The following is a 6,967-nucleotide window of genomic DNA, read 5'->3' on the forward strand; positions in this document are numbered from 1 at the left end:
TGCGTATCCTAAACACTGTTACATAAGTTGCATCACTAGTAAATTCTGACAGAACGTTTAACATCCCTAGGCGAACATGGGTTAGCCAAGGTGAAAACATTGCTGACCCCATTTCCATCTACACTCAACGTGCACGGGATCATGAATATCTCTGCAGAGCTCAGAACAAAAGCTTGGCAAAGCTCTAAGGTCGATCCCTTTGGATAGGACCAGCTTAACAATTTAAAAAGAATAACACCGATGCGTTATTTTGTATGTCATCTAGCATCACCTCCCTTCTGTTAATTATTGCCTGCAACAAAATACAGACAGCAAATTGCCTTCCAGTACCTTTCATGGCTTCTTGCCCCAGTGCAGAAAGTTAGAAATGCATAAAACACGCACAAAATCATGCCGGTGGAAATGCATCGGCCAAAGCTGACGAATTTGTGTGTATGAGAGGGTGGGGGGGGGGGGGGGCGTTTCGCCGTCAAAGAGCCCCTTTAGGAGCCCTCCGCACCCCTCACCCGTTCCCAAGACTGGATACAAGCCGCGCACTGCAAAGTGAGTGAGTGCATCTACACAGAACACCTCTGCTTAAATCCACTCGCGAGTGGAGTTACGCAGAATGGCGCTTCTGCGTATATCACGCCATGAGTGAATCTACACAGAACACCTTCTCTGCTTAAATCCGCTCGCGAGTGGAATTTCACAGAATGGCGCTTCTGTGTATATCACGTCATGAGTGGATCTACACAGAACACCTTCTCTGCTTAAATCCACTCGCGAGTGGAATTACACAGAATGGCGCTTCTGTGTATATCACGTCATGAGTGCGTCTACACAGAACGCCTTCTCTGCTTAAATCCACTCCGGAGTGTATATACACAGAACGGCGCTCCTGTGTAAATCTACTCAGATCTGAGTCGATTTACTCCTGAAGCCACACTTGTGTAATTCTACTCACATGAGGAGGACAGGTGCCAAAAATTTCGCTGTTACTTTACTGTGATCTTACTAGTCATTGGTTAACTTGCAGACGCATGGTGTCGGATGGGTAGGTGAAAAAGGTGTGCTGGGAATAATACTCCAACAACCCTTATGTTATTTCCCAGCTGAGATATGGGCCACTACTCTTTGACTGACAGAAATTGCAAAATTTAACGGAAATCGTCCCATCTTACAGGAAATTATGCTAGCTTCAACTGAAATGGCGCGCTCTTTTACACCTCCCGGGGTTCAATCTTCACTGTCCCCATCAGGGCAAACCAAACCTGCATCCTCCCTGGCAGCGCCACTTCTAAAGCTACAGGATGTGCATTCCAATTTCTCAATGCGTGTCCCCGGGTGCTGCAAGCCCTTTTGGGCTACCGTTTCTCATCTCCATCCTATTCTGTTGTCGTTGCATGTTGTGCTCTTCTACACAGACTTTCTAAGCACTTTCGGTTAGAGCTCTCCGGGATAAGTCACTGGTGAATGGGTTACCCCATCTCTCTGTGGGGGGGGGGGGGGCAGACTGGAAGCGCATTTCAGCAATAATTTTGTAGCTCTAGTGTAAACCAACGCCATTTCCCCGCTGAAAATGACTCATTGAATGTGTTAGATCGAAAAAAATCGGTTCATGGAGATATCTATGTTAAAATCAGCCTCCAGAATGCAGCGTTTTCACGCGGCTGTAGCATTGGTGCCATATGCCTGAGTCCCATGATGACATCACGGCATCGCTACCCAGAATGCAGTAAAGCGGGGACTTGGGGGTTGAATGCAGTAATGGTAACGCAGAATGGTAATGCAGAATGTGGTAAAGCCCTAGAGCGCGTTCGGGCGGCAGTTACTCTGGGAAAATTATCCGGAGTGTTGCAAAATTTTCCGGAATGGCGTTCGGCAATGCCGTCACGGAAAATTATCCCAGATAATTTTTCGTGGCGAACGGGAATCGCGGAGAATTTTCAGAAGATGGTCAAGGCGGAGAATCTGTTTCTCTATGCGACCGTTGGCCGTGGATAGCGCATTGGAGACTAATGTGGGGGATTATTTTCGGGCCGGCCGAATATACATGGTGAATCTCCGCGGATGGTTATCGGAGATATAACTATTCGTTGAATAATTTTCCCTTGGCCGAACGCGTACCTAGTCATCAGGCATTGCTGTTTACATGCCGACGATGCTTAATAGAGCCGTGCCTTTTCATAAGATCACCAGCTGATTATGACGTCACTGATCAGCTATTCTACTTTTTAAATCCGTCTTGTATTAATTTTACGGTGCCACTGGAGTATTGAATAGGCATGGTAAATGTGCTTTGAAAATACGCACGCTTTCAATTTCTTTTTCAAATGTAATCAATTTGTATACCGTTTTTATACGGGTAAACACGATGCAGTCAGGTCTGGCACGAGCTTCTTATGCCTCCTGCAGTCAGTTTCGGCTAGTTTCAGTTCTCTATCGATTATTGACGAGGTAAATGCCAGTCCCAATCAACTGGTCAATCTCCGTATGGTGAGCCCATTTCGGTTCGGTCCAGTCCGGTCTCGCTGTGCCTCACGCCGTTGACATCTGACGCTGGGGCATGTTCAAGGAAACTTTTATGTTTTACTGTATTACCATATATAGCTCCTGATATACACAAGAAATCGCGTGATGCGTTTCAATAGAGTTCTTCACCTTTTCAAAAGTACCTGGCTGCGCCCCCGACCCATCACGCCTCTTTTGACCTCTGCCCAGTCGACACCAGGTACTGTCACCACCTGGGTATTATCTCCAATCCATTTCATTCCTTTCTAGTGAACTCTAGGCCTGAAGAGTCCCTCACACGGTCTTTTTCAGCCCATTCCACCCTGGTCCAACCTGATCCAGTCCAGTCCAAGGCAGAGACGTAAGCGTGATTTCATAATCAGGTAGAGTACAGCTCAAAAGTGTCCACTAAAAATCGAGTATAGCGCTCTGCAGGCGTGTTAGAATGATGGAGGAAATTCTGGAATGTCGTGAAAAGGATCGCATTTTGCCGCATCTTATTTAAACGTGTCCACATGGAATTTCTAACACTTGCCCAGGTGGACGGTTAGATACGACGCGTTTGTGTGGGGGTCAATTTGACCCCCTGATGTATCAAAATTTGGAAAGTTAGACCCAAAATTCGCAGAGTACATAGGCCTGTGTGTGAGCTAACTTGTGTTGAAGTACAAGATTCCTAGGTCATTATTTCTGGGTCAAATTAGGCAAAACAGGATTAGATTCCAGATATGTATGTGTAACGCGCTCTCAGACCACCTCATGCAGCCGCATTGAACGTAGACACCTGTTCTAAGCAAAATACCACTGGCGTTCATTTAAGTTCAGTGGTCTTGCTTGACCTTGGAAAGGTCATGATCACAAAAATCATAAGACATTGTTTTGATTTTTGCAGTTGAATATATTGTTGAATATATTAAAAAATATTGCGGTTATTGCAGTTGAAATAATAAGTGTCAAGGATTTTGGTAGGTGGTGTGCTAAAAACGAGGTGTTGACCTAGGCCATTTTAGGTCAGTTATTGGGCCATATACCCTAGCCTTTAAGAAGTCCTTGGAAGATGTCTATTGTGGTCCCTGCTATAAACAAATTCAAGAGAGGCATCATGAAGTACTCCGCGCAGCAAAATATCGAGTAACAAGGCAGGTTGGTTTTAACCTCGGTCTGATCATCATATCTGGCTGTTGGCCAATTAAATTTATAGCAGTTGTGAATTAAATTGTCGTATTGCCATAGAAACTATCTCACAAATGGATTGCTTCATCTAACACTCCGTCTCGCATTAGAGTGAACGATTCTTTAGAAATTGTCTTCTCTGACGGCCACAGGCTGTCTTGACCTGCCGTACAACAGCGACCTTACAAAGTGCATCCAATTTTGTATGGTTGAATCCGCTAATCATTTGCCTACAGCTCTGCAATGTTTGGTGCAGCCACACCGCGCCGTTTGCAAATTATGCTGTAAAGACATTCGTGGGGGGGGGGGGGGGCACGTATATCGCTAAATTTGAGCTGATCGCTGAAGGTTGTGGAGCGTTGAATAGACCACGGCGCAGCTGCAGCGGCTCGCAGGCATGATAGTCTTTTACCATCGGTTTATACCGCACGCAGCCACCATCATGAAGCCACTGCACAAGATACTGAGCTTAGGCCCCGGGGGCAAGGAGAGCCCAGGACGACCGGTTCCATGGACAGGCGACGCCGTGGCCGCCTTCCAGTGTACAAAGGAGGCGCCAGCCGACGCCACCCGTCTGCCGCATCCGGTGCCCGACGCCCCGCTCAGCGTGCAAGTAGACGCCTTTAGCATCGGCATCGGCACTGTGTTGCAGCAATACGTCCGTGGCACATGGCAGCCGCTGGCGCTCTACTCGCGCCAGCCGTCACCGACAGGGATGCGTTACAGCACGTTCGGCCGGGAGCTACTCGCGGTCTATTTAGCTCTCCACAAGTTCGGCCGAGCCGTGGAAGGAAATCCCGTCATCGTGAACACGGACCACAAGTCCCTAGTTTACGCGGTCGGGACGTGCTCAGCCCGGCACTTACTGAGGGAGACGCGCCGCCTAGATTTCATCGCCCAATTTACCACGGACGTGCAGTACGACCCCGGTCGGAACAACGCCGCTGCCGACGCGCTGTAGCGTACGGTGGCGATGCCCTCGCTGCCCCAGCCGCTACTGAACGACTTCAGCGCCATGGCCTACGCTCAGCGCGAGGACAGTGTTAGCTCTGCGCCGTCGTGGAGTTATTTGAACAAAAATGGTCTCGTCGGCCGATGCGAGATTTATATATCCGGCCAAAAGTGCTCCCACAATGACGTCTGGAGCGCGTGAGTACGTCTTCTGCGCACAATATAAAGCATTTGCAGTCGGACGCCGTGTCTGTGCAAGTCACCGCTCCAGCCGGCCGCCAGCACTGAGTGATACGCTGTTAGGGTCGACGGAATACAATTGAAAAGAAGTTCTGACGAGTGTGATGTGCTGGCAGCTGACGGCCTTGTACCAGAGCTATCGGATGCACACAGTCGCATACTTCGAGTTCGATTCTAAGCATTTCTCTCGGGGCGCCGTACACGGACTTGCTGACCAGCCGCTGTTAGGTCTGCACTGTTAACGGATTTTTTAACAAAGGAGATCATGTCTACAGATACGGGACTTACGTGGCTGTCCGATAGCACTCACACAATGACATCGCCACCTCAAGTTTGCAGCTTCAGCGCAGAAGTAAAAGTATTTCCAATGAACGCCGTGTCTGTGTAAATCACCGGTCCAGTCGTCTCACCAGCATTGAGTAATACGCTAACGGGTGTCGGGTAAAAGAAATAAAATCCAACATGCAACAAGCGTGTTGCACGGCAAGCTAACAGTCATATACCAGGGCTATCGACTGCACACAACCGCATGATCTTCCAGTCTGATGATAAGCATTTTTCCCGGGCCGCCGCATTATGGGCATTACTGCGCAGGCAGGCCGCCCTTACGTCTGCGGTATTAAGGGATGATTTGAGCAAAAAGGTGATGCCCGCCGATGGGAGATTTACATTGCTGACCGGTGGTAATTCCAAGCTATTCAAGACAGGTGTAAGTTCCATCATACAACATTCCCCATTGCCTGTTTTGAAAGCACTCCACACGAGCCCCAAAACGCCTTGCCAACTCGACAATTAAGCATCCAATGTTAGGTTGCCTCATGTGTCCTTGCAAAACGAGCACATGGCTTTATCAAGTTTAATGTAAATTTTAACGATCTTGTCACTTGCAAGCATTGTATGCATGCCACATGCGGAATTGAAGCTACCTCAAAAGCTCAGAATTTCCTTCCTATGTGCTATAAAAACGATTTCCATTGGGTCCAGCTGTCTAAACACTTGTGGCAATAAAAAATGATAAAGTTAGGTTAAGTTTCATATGGCGATCGTTCATAATACCCTTTCTCCCGATATCCTCTCGACCCCTTAATCTCAAAGAAGCTATGGATTGGTGTGTAGCTTATCCGGCATACACCACTGCCAGGATACCTAGGTAACGCTGAATCATTTGAAAGTTTGAATCCGTGCGCCCGTACTCTCTTGTGAAGACATCTCGAAGAACGCACAAGTCTTTGATATGGAATATGTTCAATATCCTGTGGACACGCAGAACATTGCAATAGCAGTCGGGAAAACCCAAGTGAAAACGTCAGGTCCCGCCGAGATTTGAACTCGGATCGCAGGATTCAGAGTCCTGAGTGCTAACCGTTACACCACGGGGCCACGGGCACCCCACGGCTTACAAGTAATAACAAACGTAATCAACTGATTCATTTGCGTTCTCTACAACTCGCTCAGGTTTTACAAATCACCCATAGATTTCATATCGATAAAACTAACAATTTTCAAACACCACACGAAAAAAAGTTGCAAGAATTTTCCACAGAGAACTAACTATCCTGTGTCCAGTTTGATCTCTGGTCAAGCGGTTGTTTCCAGTAAATAAAGATTGCTCAGCCACGACTTGAATTTCGTGCCACTGTGTCATGAGTGAAACCGGGAATGGGCTTAGTGCGGAAACGTAGTTTTTTACAGCCTGAATATGAAAAAGAATCTTTGGAAGGTTGAGGCATTGTCTGTGACTTTTGATAGTGAGCTTTGCCTTACTTCAACTCTGGTACGAAGAAAACGTCTGAAGCCGGTGCCGGTGTTACAGGTGCTTCTCCGGATTCTCGTACAACTCTAAATCAAGCTAAACACTTTGCTCGTTACGGAATCCTTCTGGGAAAACCTGTAGTCTTACTGCCGATATCAAGGCTTAAAGCGATGTTCGAAATTCAGCTTTCTCAGCGCCGAGCTACGGACGGAGATGGCTAATGCCTTGCTTCTATATGCGGATCCAATATATTCAGGTTTTGAGCCTGAGGGTTCTTGCTTGTCAAGGTCCTTGCGCTGAGATGACTACAAGTCAGGCATGGGTTAAAACCGGCTTCGGCCTTGGCTGCGCGAAGCT

The 6,967-nt window shown here is 47.6% G+C and overlaps 1 non-coding gene across 1 annotated transcript; it reads right to left on the reverse strand.

Moving 5' to 3' along the window:
- Positions 1 to 6,165: 6,165 nt before the first annotated feature.
- TRNAQ-CUG (transfer RNA glutamine (anticodon CUG)) lies at positions 6,166 to 6,237 on the reverse strand. Its single transcript has one exon. It is a non-coding gene; the product is annotated as a tRNA-Gln (tRNA).
- Between the last annotated feature and the right edge of the window lie 730 nt (positions 6,238 to 6,967).

Source organism: Pollicipes pollicipes, unplaced genomic scaffold (genome assembly GCF_011947565.3).
Source record: "Pollicipes pollicipes isolate AB1234 unplaced genomic scaffold, Ppol_2.1 Scaffold_7231;HRSCAF=8579_pilon_pilon_pilon, whole genome shotgun sequence".
In the NCBI taxonomy this organism is placed as follows: Eukaryota; Metazoa; Arthropoda; class Thecostraca; order Pollicipedomorpha; family Pollicipedidae; genus Pollicipes; species Pollicipes pollicipes.